Below are 18,140 nucleotides of genomic sequence, written 5' to 3' on the forward strand. Positions count from 1 at the left end.
CGATTTGAAATACTGTCAGGGTAGATATCAATTAAAGTTAAATCATTAATTTATTCATTCTTTTAGTAAATATTTGCTAAGCACTTAACAACATGGCAGTCATTGTCTTAGGTGCTTGAAAGATACCAGTAAATAAAACCAACCAAAATCTCTGGACCTCACTTTCTAAAGGTGTGAAGAAGAAATAGACAAACAAGTATAACAAATAGGCAATTAAGTTATTGTTTTCAAATGTGCAATTTTAGGGCTTCTCTTCTACCTCTTTTCTTTTTTCTTTTTCCAATCTATAAATGGCATTTTTGGGAACTATAAGACCCCAGTGGATAAAAGGAATTGAGGACTGAAAAGATTATAGATTTTGATGCTCAGTATATCTAACATAACTATAGAATTCTGATCCTGTGGGATGATAGCCTGCCTATATTCTATCCCTCCCACCTTAGCCTCAGCTCTGTTACTGTTTTTATTAAAAATTGCTCAAGAACTCTCTTGATAGTTCCCTCTAATCACTTAAATATAATTGTCCTTAAAGATTTTATGTTTTTGTTGTAATATATTCTTAATTACTACATCTTTATTTCAGAAATGACCATTAAGAAGTAGATGCCCAGATGCAAAAGTGATGAAACAGTCAATTTGTCATAAAGTAAGATGCAGCTGTGGCTTTTCAACCAGATTAGTAAGTGTGGCCAACATTTTTTTTAACTTTCTACTTATTTTATCTACTTTGAAAAACATTTAATAAAAATATAGTGGACATTTCTTAAAGTGTCAACTTGTATTTCTTTTTTAACTGTAGATTATAGTACAAATTCTACTATATAGTTCTAGAAAATGTATGATGTCTGTGCTGTACCTTTTAAGAACCATAAAGGTAATATTCTAAAATCATAGCTTTAGAGGAAATATATGAAAGAGTCACTATAATGCCATTATCCAAACACAGCTACTCTTATAATTTTTGGATATTTGTTTTCCTTACCAATCTTTGTTCTACACATTTAAAAAAACATAATTTTGATCATAGGTATTGTAAAGAGTATGCTTCTTGTAAATCTTTTAAAATTAAATTTCTTTCAGATGTCTCTCTCCCAGGGAAAAAAAAATGTACGCTTCAATACAGAGTTTTTTTATTGGGGCGACGAAAATATTCTGGAATTAGATGGTGGTGATAGTTACACAACTCTTTGAATATAGTAAAAACCACTGAATTTTACACGTTAAAGGATGAATTTTACAACTTGTGGATTATACCTAAAAAGTACCATTACCAAGAATATCAAATCTTGACTAGAGTGAAGCCCAATTGAGTACTGATGTTTTACAATGTGAAAATATGCCACACATCATTATGTACCTAGCAAAATGATTTGATCTAGTCAGTAGAATAATACATATTTTTGTAATGCTGAAAATAATAAATTTTATAATATTTTAATAAAAATAATATACTTTTATTATTAGAGATTATCTTTAAAAAGTTTTGGTAATACCAAATGTCATAATTTCTGAATGTACTATATTAGCATTTTGTAACCTTTCATTTTCAAGAGATTTTCTATTTTAAAACTAACATTTTAACTTTTCTACCTGAAATTTTTTAGGATCAAAATTGTATCTATTTTTCTCAGAAGAGAATTCCACAAGGTAAGAAATTATTAATATAGCAGTAAAACAAATGTAGTTGAATATGGCCTTATATTGCTCTTTTTTTAAAAAAAAATCCTTTCCCCTATATTTATTTCATGTCTTTTCTTGATTATTACAAGATTCTCATAAATTTATTAGCAAATCTTTACTACCTCAGAATTTGCTAGCAAGTTAGGATTAAAAAGGTATCGTAAAAGTAGTCACCGTTGAAACACAAATATTGCTTTTCATGGTCAGAGCTTATTCCTAGTGTCTTTAGAAGTGGGTTTGTTCATTTGAGGAAAAACATTTGTTTCCGTTGGGGCCCATTGACCTTTTACCTCAGTGGTCATTACCTAAATGACTTTGGGGAGTAGAGGTTTCATAGAAGCTCTCTTAGGGTCTTTGAGTTCAAATTATTTAGCAATGGAAATTGTATAACTCCTATATTTAGTTTAGAAAGTGGAATGCTTTTTACCACGTAGATAATACAAGATTTAGTAACATCCAGTATTTTTTTTAAAAAATCCTGAATGATCACCTTTACAACGAATTTAAAATCATCAGTGATTTACATTATTATACTCTTTAGACTTCTGAAGGATGAAATATGTTCAAGTGAACAGATAGTAAAATCTTATTGATGTGCTTACCTAGGTGAGGAACTTAAAATCAATTGCTTGGCAGCGTTAAGAAGTTAACTTTGGTTAGTTATATTTTCTTAGGAACTTTTTGGAATAGGTAGAAGTGACAACTGCAGATTAATTCAGTTTGTCAACTAGAAATGCTTATAAAGTGAATTATTCAGATCAATAACTATTTCTCATTTATTCACTTTTTCCAATATCCTGTGTCTTGAGAACTTGCGTTCTCAAACTCATCTTTTCTTCCTAGTTTTGAGACTGACACAGATTTAGTTAATCAGGTCAATTTTTATCTTGATAACTGAAAACAAAGGGTTAAAATAAAGGGACTGATGAGGAGTAAGGGAGGTCAAACCACCAGTAGTTTTCATAAGTTTCTTGTGAAACCCTTTTTCCCTATTTTTTCTTCTTCTTCTAGGGAGTTAAAGAACGTGGTCCTGAACCTGTTTGTAGCACTATCTTATCTTCCAGGGCACTGCTTAGAGTTTTCAGGAGAAATCTAGACCAAAATGCTTAAAGCAAAAACAGAAACTTCAAAAGATTTAATTTTAGCAAACTTGGTCTGTTACATCTTTGTCACTGTTCTTCGGCAAATGAACTTTAACTAAGTCTTTGGCATTAATACAATGTTTGATGCAATGACGATGGATCATAGTGTTTGGTACACTTAGGGCTCCCAATAAATGTTCAGTAGATATTTATTTTTACAGATACCCAGGTGCTTTTATAATTTTTTCAGAGTAGAAAATAATCAAGATTATTCACATTTATATAATATCACCCTACTCTGCTACACAAAGGTAGTAAAAGGACAATGGCAACTTTTAAAAATTGTTAACCGTACACATAAAAATGGTTGAAATGATAAATTTTATGTATATTTTACCATAATTATAAAAATTATTGTTTAAATTTTGGGGCAACTTTGTTTATTGTGAAAGAGGATGGCTTTGGCTGAATTATCAGTTTCCAACCTCAAGTACAAGAGTGTTTAGTTAATGATGTTCCTCAGTTTGTGTCATACCCATTGTCATTGGTTCATTAAAGGACCATTGTTTTCTTTTATAACTAGTCCTTATATTTAGTGTGTTTGATATATATCCTTTTGTTTGTGTCTTATAAAAGGTTTTATTTTATTTGCCTATATTTTAATTTACATTAGGTCTTAATCTAATTCTTGTAATCCCCTCCACCCTCCTCTCTCTCCTTTTTTTCCTAAGATCTGGTCGTGTTGCTGAGTGTTCCTCTAATTTGTTTTGTCCTACTGGTGCATTATATTCTAGGTTGTTTATTAAAATGAAGCTGTTAAATTCCTAAATATATAAGGCACATTAAAATGAGCATTTAAGAACAGGCCAATTTGTGCTCATTTCTTTATATTAGAATTGAAGTTAAAGAATGTATTAGGTGCTATGGAATATTTGAGGAAATACAAACATCTGTTTAGGAAGGCTGTCTGAGTCTCTTAGAAAAAGCAAGGGAAAGAATTGTGGGACGTAACAAAAGCATGTGTTTTTTCTTAACCTTAAGGCTCACTAAAACATTTATTTTTCCTTAGTTAAGCATTTATTAATATGGATTTTGTCTGCCACTACTGTATAGAAAATTATTTCATAAATATTTCCAATTCAGAATGAATGTCATAAATTTAGATATTTTTTAGTTTTGAACATGCCTATATACTTTTCTTAGAGGTTAGCTGTCTAATTTTGATGGATGGGAGATTAGAATCCCTTTGTGAGTATGGAACAAGCAATTAGATCCCACACATTTCAGAATATGGTAATACCTTTCCGCCAAAGTATTTGTAGTATGAAAATCATGCAAACTGTATTATAAACCTGTATCTTTTATCCCAAGAGACTTAACTTTTTCAAGCCCAGTTTTAGCGATATAAGCATTAGATCAAGATTGGTTTTGAGTAATCCAGTGCTATTCTAGGTCATTTTAGATCTGTGGAGTCTTCAGATATACCATTTGGTTTCAATAGCTAGTTTACATTTGAGTGTGTGGGAAGAGTGTGAGAGATTTTACATGTAGGTGATGGAATAAATCCATTGACTCGTAGTTTATTGCAGAGGTCCCCAACCCCCCGAGTTGCAGACCGAGTTGAGTTGCGGACTGTGGCCCTATAGGAATTGGGCCACACAGAGGTGAGCGGCATTGCAGCCACTCCCCAGCACTAGCATCACCGCCTCAGCTCCACCTTAGTTCCACCTGAGATCATCAGGCATTAGATTCTCATAGGAACACCGGTCCCTGGTGCCAAAAAGGTTGGGAACCGCTGGTCTACTGAATATATTGGAGTTAAAGGACTTTGAAGTTAGCAGTGTTTTTGTTCAAGCATAGACTCGGTTGTTAAAAAGACAGGCCTTCTGACTCTGATTTCTTATTGTATATTAAAGCTTCAGATGTTGTAGTTCAATTTAAGTAAATTTGAACTTTCAAAAATGTGGCTAGCTTTCTCGTTTTTTAAAAGAATCTAATTATTTCAGACACCTTTATGTTTGATGTTCTACTCTTCCTTAGAATTTTATATGAGCTGCCTTGATTTTATTTTTTTTAGCTACTTGCTTTTAGATTAAAAAAAAAAAAAAAAAAACAGCTCAGATTTAAACTCAACACAACTTACTGCCACAGAACAAAAGTGCTGATCAAGTTGAATCAACCCCTGTAATGTGTATTGAAAGGAAAACCTCTCCTCTCTTCCCCAATTTGAAGAACAAGCATTTTCCCTGCCAAGAAGGGCTGACTTTAAATGGACCAGCTGTCCATATTAGGAGCATAGGGTTGCTAAGGTGACCATGGCTGTTTGGAGAAGAATGCAGCTGAGAGGGCAAGTTCTTGATGTGTGAGCTGAGGGAAGGAATGTGGTGTGATTGTGCATCATTCCTCCTAATCACATGCTCACAAAGTGCTGTGTGGGCAGCACATAGAAACTACAAGTCTGAGTGCTGGAACTTGTGTGGTTAAAATCATTTTGTTTTCATGTGAGCCAGAGGCTCACAGTTTAGATTTTCCAAAAACATCTACCTTGTATGTATGTGTGTGTGTTTGGTAAAGGGAAGGGTGTTTTGGTGGTGTATGACATGGGAATGAATTTTTTGCTTGATGGACAAATGCTTTCATATTGTAAAAAAAAATTATCTTAGGATAAATGTTCTTTCCAACTAATTCCTTTTAGTCATATATACAGTGTTAATAGTTTCCCAAATGAATGATGTATTGTGCTTATTTTTTTGGCACTTTTAATTTTAGAATTATTTAAAAGTCTTAAGAATATGTCTGTTTGCTCTATTTCTTGCCTTTTTCTTTCTTTCTTTCTTTCTTTCTTTTTTCTTAAGTTCTTACTCTTTCCAGTGGAGCTCTTATCTTAATATATTAGGTGTTTCTTCCTTGAAGCATCCAAAGATTGATTCTGGCTTTGGTGAAAAATATGATTTAAGGAGCAATGGGAAGGGTCAAACCCACACCCCACTTACAGGAAACACTGTTTAGATTTTACCACAGGCATCAGTGCTAATATTTGAAATGAGGTCTAGCCACAGATATTGATGTCGACACTTACTGAACCATGAGATTCTTGGGGTTTTTTATCTTTGTTAACAAATCCCTAAAATAATGTGCTGATCTTAAACGAAGGCATAAATGTGTAATATATTTAAGATGTGAAGTAGTTTTAACATTGGCAGCTGTGTATTACATTAGTATCATTTTTTCTTAATCATATAGTCTACACTTGCTTAGCATGATTGCTGTTTAATTTATAAAATATGGAGGGAAATTAAAAGATTAGAATAATTTTATCTTTGAATTCAGTTGGTTATTTGGCACATGTATACCTTAACAACTTCTGATGGGCATTCACTATCAACTAAAAGCTTTATGGTTTTGCTTTTCACATTTAATTCTTAAATCTCCCAGTAATTGATTTTTGTGTGAGAGAGAGAATATGAATTCACTCTTCCCATATGGATAATTGGTTATCCCAACATTATTTATTGAAATGAATAAATAATCCTCTGTGATAGGAAAATCTCTGTGTCACAAATCAAATTTTCATATATGGGTAGTTTTATTTCTGTAATCTCTCTTCTGTACCATTGGTCTGTTTTTTTTACCCCTGAACCATTACTGTACTATCTTAGATACGTTTAGATACTCAAAGTTTTATTTCTTGTCTGTTCACAACATCAAAGGAAATGCTGTTAAATTTTGCCATTTAAAATGATACTTGTAGATTTTTTTTAGGTGACCTTCATCAAGTTAAAGAAGTTTTATTCTAATCTTACCTTGCTAAGAGTTTTATTTTGTTTGTTTTAAATCATGAATATATGTTGAGTTCTATCAAAAAAGGCTTTCGTGTAACTTTAGTGGTGATCAAAATTTTTTCTCGATCTGTTAATGTGATCAGTTACATTGATTTTCAAATTAGGGTAAGAAAGCATTCCTGGAATAAACTCAGTTTAGTCATGATGGATTATCTTTTTTGTAAATTATTGAATTTGGTTTACTTACATTTTGTTTAGGATTTTTACATCAGTGTCCATGAATCAGATTGGCTTGTAATTTTTTTCTCATAGCGTCCTGGTTGGTTGGCTTTAAAAAAAAATCTTTATAAATGATTGAAAAATTTTAGATTGTAGTAAAATACACCTAACATAAAACTTATCATCTCACACATTTTTAAGAGTACAGTTAGGTAGTGTTAATTTTTTCACATTGTTGTGCAACCAATTTCCAGAACTTTTTCATCTTGCAAGACTGAAACTCTGTACCCATTAAACAACTCCTATTCTCCCTCCCTGCAGCCCCTGGCAACCACCATTCTACTTTGTTTTTATGAGTTTTATTACTCTTTGATTACTTTAGTATCTCGTATAAGTGAGAACATACAGTATTTGGTTTTTGTTTTTTTTTGTGTGTGTGCCTGGCTTATTTCACTTAGCACAATCTCTTCAAAATTTATTCACGTTGTAGCATGTGTCAAAATTTCTTTTTTAAGGCTGAATAACTTACCATTGTATGTATAAACATTTTGTTACCTGTTCATTTATTGGTCAGTGGACACTTATGTTACTTTCACCTTTGGGATATTGTGAATAAAGCTGCTATGAACATAATTGAACAGGGTCTCTTTGAGAGACCTTGCTTTAAATTCTTTTGGTTATGGATTCAGAAGTGGTATTGCTGGATCATATTGTAATTCTATTATTTATTTTTTGAGGAACTTCCATATTGTTTTCCTCAGTGGTTGCCCCACTTACATTCCCACCATCAACATACTCGGGTTCCAATCCATTTGTCCACATTCTCACTTAACACTTGTTTTCTGTTTTTGTTTTGTTTTGTTTTGTTTTTGCTTTTGGTATTAGCTATCCTAATGGATGTGAGGTAGTATCTCATTGTAGTTTTGCTTTCCATTTGCCTAATGACTAGTGATGTTAAATATTTTATGTGCTTGTTGGCTGTGTGTGTGTGTGTGTGTGTGTGTGTGTATTTTTTTGAGATATGTCTGTTCAAGTCATTTGCTCATTTTAAAGTCAGGTTTATTAGTTTTTAATTTTTTTTTATTGTTGCTGAGTTGTTGTAGGAGTTCTTTCTATATTCCAGCTATTAACCCCTTGTAAGATATATGATTTGCAAATATTTTCTTGCATTCCATAGGTTACCCTTTCACTCTGTTAATTGTTTACTTTGATGCACAGAAATTTTTAATGTTGATGTAGTCCTTTTTATCTGTTTTAGTTTTGTTGCCTGTGATTTTGGTGTCATATCCAAGAAATCATTGCCAAAACCAATGTTAGGTAGCTTTTCTCCTGTGTGTTCTTCTAAGAGTTTTATAGTCTTAGGTCTCTGTTTAGGTCTTTAATTCATTTTGAATTAATTTTTGTACAGGTGTGAAGTATGGGTCCAAGTTCATTCTTTTGTATGTGGATATTTGGTTTTCCCAGCACCATTTGTTGAAAAGACTGTCTTTTGCCCCATTGAATGGTTTTGACACTCTTGTTTCCTGTTTGGATTTTGATGGGAATTAAAAAGTGTTTTTCTTTTTTTATTATTCTCTAGAAGAATTTTTTTAAGGCTATAATTATTTGTTGTTCCTTGACTGTTTGGTAGCACTTACCTGTAAGACTATCTGGGCTTGATAATTTTTTAGTCAAAAGATTTTAAACAGCTGCTTTTCACTTTCTTTAATGATCATTAATCTAGTTAGATTCTCCTTTTTTTTATTTTTAAGTGGTCATTTGATTTATCTTTTAAAAATTAATATGTAGTTCACATACCACAAAATTCACCCCTTTAAACTATAAAATTCAGTGTTTTTTAAGAGAATATTTCAAAGTTGTAAAACCATCACCACTGATTCTAGAAATTGTCATCAACCAAGAAGAAACCCTGTACTGATGAGCAGTCACTCTGCATTCCCCTTCCCCTATCCTCTGACAACCAGTCAGTCTACTTTCTATTTCTAGATTTGCCTATTCTTGGCATTTCCTACAAATAAAATCATATAATATGTGGCCTGTTTTGTATGGCATCTTTCACTTAGTGTAATGTTTTCAAAGTTTGTTCATATTGTAGCTAGTATCAATACTTCATTCCTTTTTATGATAGAATATATTCCATTGTGTAGATGTTACCACATTTTGTTTATGCATTAATCAGTTGTTGCACGTTTGGACTGTTTCCATTTTTGGCTGTTATGAATAATGCTTCTGTGAACCTCCATTTACATATGTTTCCATTTCTCTGGCGTATATACCAAGGGATGGAATTGCTGGGGTCATAGGGTAATGCTGTATTTAAATTTAACCTTTTTAGGATCTGCAAAATTTTTCCAAAGGAGTTGCACCATTTTACATTGCCATGAATAGTATGTGAAGGTTCCAATTTCTCCACATCCTTGTCAACACTCGCTGTTGTCTTTTTTATTATAGCCGTTTTAGTGGGTGTGAAGTAGAATCTGTGGTTTTGATTTGCATTTCTGTAATGACTATTGATGTTGATCATCTTTTCATGTGTTTGTCATTTGTGTATCTTCATTGGAGAAATGTATAATCACATCTCTGTCCATTTAAAAATTGGGTCATTTGTCTGTTGTTGAGTTGTAAGAGTTCTTTATGTATTTTGGATACTAGACTCTTTTCAGATACATGGTTTTGAACATTTTCTCCCATTTGGATTGTCATTTTACTTTTTTGATAGTGTCCTTTGAAGCACAAGTTTTTCTTATTTTGATGAAGTTCAGCTTAGATATTTTATTCTTTTATTGCTTGTGATTTTGGTATCATATCAAAGAAACTTTTGCCTAATTCAAGATAATGAAGTTTTATGGTTTTAGCTCTTACATTTAGGTCTTGATCCATTTTGAGATAATTTTTGCATTTAGTATAAGGTAGAGGTCCCACTTCATTATTTTGCAATTGGAAATCTAGATGTTCCAACACCATTTGTTGAAAAGACTGTTTTTTTTTCCACATTGAGTTTTCTAGGCATCCTTATTGAAAATCCTTTGACTCTAAGTGTATAGGTTTATTTCTATATTCTCATTTTTCTTCCATTGGATCTGTATGTCTCTACTTATGTCAGTACCACGCTTGGCGATTTGATGCTTGATGTTAGTCAACTTTTTAATAAATTTTGAAACTGGAAAGTGTGAGTGCTCTTTCTTAATTATTTTAATAGATTTGTATTTTATAAATTTTTTTCAAAATGTCACTAAAATTTTATATTGGCATGAAATTTACATCATATCCTCTATCCATTTAACCCCTACAAAATCTATAATGATGTTTTCATTTTCATTTGTTTTCCTTTTTCTTGATTAGTTTTTCAAGAGTCTTATGACTTTAATTACTCTTTGAAAGAATGAACTATTGACTCTCTTGATCATCTCTTTTGTGAATATTTTTTGTACTTTTAAGTTTTGCTATTTATTATTTCTACTTTTTTAGAATTTTAGGGTTTTTTTTAATGCTGTTTTTTAAAAAACAACTTTTAAATTTGGATTCTAGTCTTTAAGTTTGCCTCTAAGTGCCATCTTGGCTGCCTCCCCATAAATTTTGATGTATAATATTCTTGGTTTTGTTCATTTTAAAAATAATTATTTGTCCCATGAATTATTTCAAAGTGTACACTTAATTTCAAATATACAACTTTTATTAAATATTTTGTTATTTGATTTTATTATGGTCAGAGACCATAATACAGTAACTTATAAAGATTACCTTTAAGACCTAGCCTATGGCTAGTTTTCACACACTGCATGTGCATTTGGAAAGAATGTGAATTCTCCTGTTTAGTACAGTGCTACATATATTCCATGAGCTTGTTAATTGTTCTATTCAGATATTTCATGTTTGTTTAGATTTTGTTTTGGATTTGGGGTTTTTTTTTTTTTTTTTTTAAAAACTTCTGTTTTTCTGATGGGAAAGACATATTAAAGTCTCTCACCTGATGGTAGACTTGTCAGTTTCTTCTTCAGTTTCTTCTTGTAGAGGTGATAAATTTTATTTTATTTATTTTGGGTCTTTGTTAACTACTTATAAAATTAGAATTGTTTTATTCTTCTGTTGAATTGAAATTTTTATCATTGTGAAAAGGCTTCTAAAATTAAAATTTTTAGCCTTATGGCTTTTTGTTGTTGGCTGTTTTCTTGGATTAATACAGCTATTCTAATTTTCTTTTGGTTAATAGTATTTTCCATTCTTTAGATTTCATTGGTTTTATGTTTTGGTTTGTGTCTTGTAAATGGTATAGTTGAGTTGTGTTTTTGTTCTGAATGACAATCTTTCTTTTTTAACTGAAGAATTTTAGTCACTTTCGATTACTAATAAATTTTGGTTTATTTCTATCTTCATATATGTTCTGTTTGTTTTACTCCCCCGTCTCCCTTTCTTTCAGTCTTTTTTATTGAATTGTGTGTGAAGCCTTCATGTAGACACTTTTTTCCTCATTTTATCCCTACCCCCAACACCTTGTACGTGTGCACACCTGTTTATAAATTGATATATTCATATTCTTTCAGTGGTTACTCTAGTTATTTTAACGTGTTATTTTTTAAAAGGAAAAGACTCAGTCAGTATCTTTAATCCACCTTTGAATAACAAAATACTCTGATTGTCCTCCCAACCTGTAACAGTATTGTCTGTTAATTTAGCATATTTCTTTCCTGCATACATATAGATTTTTATACAAATTATTTTAGATAGTCAATACTTGTTTAAATTTATTTACTGTTTTCTTGACTGATTATCCCTTTTTTGCATCTGAGACCTTCCTTATGAGATAATTTTTTCTACCTGAAGTACATCCTTTAGAATTTCCTTTAGTGAAAGTCTTGGTGAAAAAGACAGATTTTTATCTGAAGATACCTGGAGTTCATCCCCATTCTTGAAAGATGATTTCTCTGTGTATAGAATTCTAAGTTATCTCTTGAAGACATGATTCCAGATTTTTGACTGTCATTGCTGCTGCTGAGAATTAAAATCGCCCTTCCTTTGTAAATAATCTATCTTTTATTTGACTGTTTTCAAGCTTTTTTCCCCCTCCCTTTGGTGTTTTACATTTTATATAATATATCAAGGTGTTCCTTTTTTTCATTTCATTATTTTATTATTCGTAATTCTACTCGGGATTCTTTCAGATTTCTGGATCTGAGTCTGTCTTTGAATAATTATGTTAAATTCTTGACCATTATCTCTCTGAGTAATGTCTATTATTTTATTTTCTTTATTAACATTTTTTTTCTTACAAGGACAGTTTTTCTTCAGTCTTTAAAGACTCAGCTCCTTAATATGGGCTTTGGCAAAAGTCATGGGGCATTATCTGCAGGTCTAAATAAGTGTGGGGGTATTTGGTCCTTCTGTTCTTCATGAGAATGATTTTTGACTTCCTTGTTGTGAATGGTACAACTCACACGGTAATGTTGTTCCACATACAGTTTGGGAACCACATAGTCATTGAAGACACTTGCTTTGGGAATGTTTCTGAGGCTTCTAGTATGTTTCCGCTGAGGAACTTCTGAATGGCCTGTTCTTGGGCACACATTGGATGCAGTTAGTGCAGTGAATTGGCTGTACGGGGCTGTAGTTCTTTCTGGCACGACCATTGTTCCTTTTCTTTTCTTGGTTGTCTTGGAAGCAGGAACTCTAATTAGACCTATATTAGACCTTCTTAATCGATTTTCCGTGTTTCTCACCTTTTTTTTCCCCCATCTTTTTCCTTCTCCACAAACTCGTTTAAGAGCTGGCTTATAGTTATAAATTCTCACAGGGGAATTTTTTTCTTTCTGCCGGCACCAAGGTCAAGCAGGCAAGTTTGCTTGCTGTCACCTGCTACATAGGTTTACTACTCATTTAGATATGCTTTGCAGGTGTAGCCTTTTCAATTTTCAGCCATATTACATTCCTCATATTGAGGAGTCTCAGAATATATAGCTTATCTCCAGCACACTGTAGTTTTCAAAGCAGCATTATGAGGTTACCTTAAGGTCAAGAACCATCTTCCAGAGCTGCTTTGTACATTTGTGTCAAATTAAGAAGTTTAAAAACATGTTTAAAAGAATTTATTCAATATTTTAGATTTAGGCAATAGAGCCTATCTGGGCATCTAACGTACCATGTTGCCAGAAATGGAAATCCTTTATCCATGTTAAATAAACATACATTTTAGGTGAGATTTATGTAAGAAATATGGCATAAAATTCCAATCAGCAGGCACCCATTTAAAAAGAAAAAGTCTCTGATGTACAATTTCCTGATTTAACCAACTAACTTTCAGGGCTGTTTTGAATTGGATAAGATGGGTTTCACTGAACTTAGTATCTGTGCCAGTGGAAACAGTGCTTCCTTTAGGTAGGGAGCCCTTGTGTGGGTACCAACGAGACAGGGAAGAAAGTAATCATACCCAAGTATTCTGAATAATAGTAAAAGAACGCTTGGTTGTTCGATTCATCTTTCCTTTAATGCAGATGATTAGTAGTAAGTTGGAGGCCAAGATTGTAGGCCATCTTCGTCTTATAAATTATTATAAAATTTTGTTACTAGACTGTCAGAACAGATATATGAGGGCAACACCAAGCATTACTGCATTTAATATGAAACATAAAAGAAAAACTTGATTAGGATTCTTGACCCTAATTTTTTTTCTTTTGGAAAAAGTGATAGTAGTAGCACCTTTGTGATGCAGAGGCTTCTTTCTTTGGGTACTGCAGCTTGATTTTTCCTTGAATGCAGGTACTAGTCCTTTTAGTCTGCTTGAATCTCCCCAAACAGCCTTATAGCTTTCTTTACCTATTGAGAGAAAGTTCTGAAAAGATATCTCTTCTCTGAATCTATTAAAAATGATATGATTTTTTTCTTTTGTTTATTAATGTGGAGAATTACTTTACTTTTTCTAACGTTAAACCAGCCTTTGAAGCCTTGTATGTTACTGGACTCAGCTTGCTGATATTTTAATTATTTTGCACCTATATTTATTAAGAACATTAGCCTATAATTTTATTATGCTGTGCTGTCCTATTGATGTTTTGATATCAAGGTTATACTAGCCTCAGAATGAGTCAGAGAGGGTATCTTCTTTAACTGTTCTCCAGAATACATTGGGCAAAATTATTTCTTTCTTGCGTGTTTGACAGATTCATCTGTGAAGCCATCTGGGCCTAGAATTTCTTTATGGGAAGATTTTTTGATTCCTGATTGAATATGTTAAGATTATAAAACTATTCATATTTTTGTTTCTTCTTGAGTCAGGCTTGATATTTTTTTCTAGGAATTTGTTTTACCTAAAATCGCTAATCTTCTGGTATGATACTGTTGTAATATCTTTGGAATGTCTAATTTTGAGCAGTTTTTAAAATATGTTTTGTTGACCTGTGTGGGTCCCTGAGACCAGGTGGTCTTGGAGCTCAAAACTAATTTCATAATACAGAGTTGTTTGTCTTTTTCACTGTTGACATTTGCAGTGATGCTGCAAAAGCAATGGTGGGTAAAACTGCTAACACCTTAGCACAAATTAAGGTGATGGCACCAGACTGAACTATTATGTTCTTCATTGCCCTGCATTCATAGTTATTTTTTTTAATTATCTAGTTTCATTTAAGAATGTCCTTGATGAAGCAATAAAAATTAATTTTATTAGAATTTGACTTTGAATATATGTCTTTTTTATATTGTGAGTGACAAATGGGAAGGATTTATAAAGCACTTCTGCTGTATACTGATGTACAAACAGTTGTCTTCAGAGAAAAGACCTGTTCAGTTGAGTTGTGAGTTGAATTAGCTGCTTCCATCTCTTTTTTAACTTGAAAGAACAGGAGAGGCAAATTTTGGTTTTTTAAACTTATGTATTTAACATTTGTTTTTCTCAAAAAGGAATTAAGTGAATCTATCACTCTGATATAAACATCTGTATTTGTAGCCAATAATTTTTTTAAAAAATCAAGTTTCAAAATGAAATTTACAATTTTGGAAAACTTCTATCTAACATTGTGAGCTTGACAGCTTCCCAGATAGGCTTTTCTGGTGAGATGGGTAATGATATTAAAGAATAATTTTTTTTCTTGATATTATATTCCAAATTGCCAATTTGGAACATTTACACAATTTAGTGAACCAGTATTTACCAGTTGACCAATATATGATGTTACAAAATCACACAAAGTACAAGATAAACCAATGGATTTTTTTTTTTTTTTTGTAATAGCGTGTGTATGGTTTTAGAATTCACATTGTAACCAACTTTCAAGAAACTACCATTGATCAAGTTTAGGTATAGTATCAAAAATATCGACAGTTATTTGAAATGATTACTAAAATATTGTCTTTTCCAACTATAAATCTGTGTGAGGCTAGGTTTTCTTCATATCATATGCTTATATACTTTAACCAAAACAACATATTGCAGAATCAGTCATAAGAATCCATTGTCTATAAAGCCAAACATTAAAGATATTTGCAAAAATGTAAAATAATGTCGCTTTTCTCACAAAGTTTTTTGGAAAATAGGTTTTTTATGTTAATGTGTGAAAGGCTTATTATTCTTTCAAATAAATTAATAAAAATTTTAAACGTTTCTCAGATTTAACTTCTGATTTGGTAAATACCAATAGATAGAACCCAGTTAAACAAAAGCTCTTCGAAAAATTCTCAAATAATTTTTAAAAATGTAAAGGGGACTTGAGACAAAAAGTTGGTGAACTGCTTGCTAATCTACAGAAACAACAATGTTTCTTTTTTTAATTCCTGACGTTATTCATTTGTCCCTCTTCCTTTTTCAAAAGAAAAGAGAGTGTGTTCCAGTCTTATATTTTAAAAAAGTGATTGTCTTTATATTTTTAGATTAAGTATGTTCAAAACACATCTATAAAAAGTGATAAATATATCTCCAGTTGGATTAATTGATTTTAAAACTCAACAGGCCTAGTCTAGTGTCTGTAGGAATTTATTTCTATATTTTGTATGCAAATTCCTCACAAAATAACATCAAATTTAGTTAAAAACTGAGACCCTCCCAGAAGCAATGACATCCAGCTGCAAGAGCACAGGTAGATCCCAGATCTTGATCTCTGATACAATGTTCCAATAAAAGGAACCAAGACTCCTTGGAGAAATGGCTGATTCAAGGACTGAGGCAAGGAATATATGTTTAGCCTGGAACATCTTGTAGTGCCAAGAAGTATGAAAATGCTTAAAAAACCCACAATGATGGGAATGTGTCAAGGGGACATAGGCGCCAACTGAAAGAGCTCCCAATGGCCAAAGTTGGAATAATTTGAGCAAGAAAATAAGTATTAAGTAATATTGGATTATAACCCAAAGTATAAAACACCCATGGCTCCATACTGATTAAGTAAATAAATGGAGAAGAGACAAGTCTCCTGTGAAGAACTGCAAATAATTTATGTTGATACTCTGTCTTCAACAAGATGGAGCATAACCTCCCACTCAAGTGTGGGCTATCTATAATGACTTTCTTTCAAATAGTACACTAATGAAGGAAGATTAGGAGTAACTTTAGTAGAGAAACCTGACAAAAATTACCTCAGCCAGGTGATATGGATTAACATCAACAGTCATATTGATAATGTGCTTAAAGCGATATGATGTGATAAAGATGGCACTTTATCTCTGTGCTCTTCTTCCCCAAAACCCATAACATAACCCCAGACTAATCATGAAAAACCATTAGACAAATTCCAGTAGAGAGACATTCTACAAAATACTTGACCAGTATTCCCCAAAACTTCCAGGGTCATCAAAAACAAGGAACAATCTGAGATACTGTATAGCCAAGAGGAACCTAAGGAGATATGATGATTAAATGTAATGTGGTGTCCTGGATAGGATTCTAGAACAAAGAATAAGGACATTATGTAAAAATTAAGGAAATTTGAATAAAGTATGGACTTAATAAGAATGTATCTATATTAGTTTATTAATGATAACAAATGTACCATACTAATGTAAGATGTTAATAGTAGGTATATGGTAACTGCTTATGGGGTATATGGAAAGTCTGTGTTATCTTCTCAGTTTTTCTCTAAATCTGAAATTGTTCTAAAGAATAAAGTTTATTTTAAAAAGATACTGAGTATCCCAAGTATTTTTTTAAACCCAGAAATCATGTTCTTCATGACTTTTAACATATTTTTTCCTCATTTTAATTTTTAATATGTATTACTCTTGGAGCAACCCAGTTTTTAAAAAATTTGGTAATAGAGTAATTTGCTTGAGGGTATTGCATAACTGGTTCTTGCAAAACAGGCCCAACATTTATTATGCTGCATTTGCTGCCAGCTGAAGGTCTACTTACAAAACAAGCTGTGTTTATTATAATCTTAAGTTCTTTACTGTCATTTAAAATTTTTAATGAATTCAGAGCAACCAGAATTCTTGTAAAAAAAAAAATTATTGACTATACCTTTGAACATAATTTGTTACTTAAAAGTTCTTTCTTATTCTTTGATATAATCTTAACACATTTTTAATAATTTAAAGAGAGATATTGATTTCAGATAAGTAATTCTCTATTTTTCAAAATAATTTTGTCTTAGACACTTGAATGATTGGTTTTATTTTCATTACTAAAGCAAGTGTTTCCAAAGCCATATATTAGGAAAAGAGCATTTATTGCCTCCAACCCAGATATTTTCTTGTGGTAGGAGATTGTAGTGTGTTCTGGATATTTTTCCTTACTAACAGACATACATAGTATTGATAAAATAAACAGTAATTTGTAGAATTTTAATTAAAAAATGAATATGTGTACACTAGCAAACACAATCTTAAGTGAAATTTAAAGCCTTAACTTTGTTAGATTTACCTTTGGTTTATTTTTAGATGAAAGAAGAGAAAGATGAGTTTTTTAATTCCTTAAAATTTTAAACATTTTTTAGTAAATTAGTATAAAGAAAGAAAATATTTGAAGAAACTAATGGTATAATAGCTAAACCATTATTTTAGCCTATGACGTTTCACACTTGTGCTTTCCACTTACATAATCATATTCCTGTTTTAGCTGAAATAACTATCAAATAACTAGAGCAAAGAAGTACCAAATAATTAGATCAAATATGTTGGTGTTGGAATTGCAGGTAATTCAAATGATATTCAAAGAAAATACTAGTTAATATTAGGCACCTTTTAAGGTTAAATTGAAAGAACTTAGGGAGAGGATTAGGATCAGAAATCCAACATAAACAGTCTTCTAAGAAATTGATTTGTGAGCAAACACCTGAGCAGTTGAGGGTGCAAGCTCTGTGGGTATCTGGTAGAAGAGTGTTCCAGGTAGAGGGAACAACAGTTACACAGGCACTGAGATAAGAACATGCTTAGTATGTTAGAAACAGCAGGGAGGACGGTG

The 18,140-nt window shown here is 31.9% G+C and overlaps 1 protein-coding gene across 6 annotated transcripts in view; it reads left to right on the plus strand.

Moving 5' to 3' along the window:
• Positions 1-18,140, plus strand: part of FRS2 (fibroblast growth factor receptor substrate 2) — an 87,080-nt gene that overhangs the window by 41,857 nt on the left and 27,083 nt on the right. For 5 of the 6 annotated variants that reach the window (XM_015598505.2, XM_025040964.1, XM_015598504.2 and 2 more), the window contains exons 2-3: positions 584-679; positions 1,605-1,647. The exons of the other annotated variant lie outside the window; for it this stretch is intronic. The gene's annotated coding sequence lies outside the window, so the exon portion shown is untranslated. The remainder of the gene's footprint in view (positions 1-583; positions 680-1,604; positions 1,648-18,140) is intronic. 6 annotated transcript variants of the gene reach the window in all.

This window comes from Pteropus alecto, unplaced genomic scaffold (assembly GCF_000325575.1).
Source record: "Pteropus alecto unplaced genomic scaffold, ASM32557v1 scaffold76, whole genome shotgun sequence".
In the NCBI taxonomy this organism is placed as follows: Eukaryota; Metazoa; Chordata; class Mammalia; order Chiroptera; family Pteropodidae; genus Pteropus; species Pteropus alecto.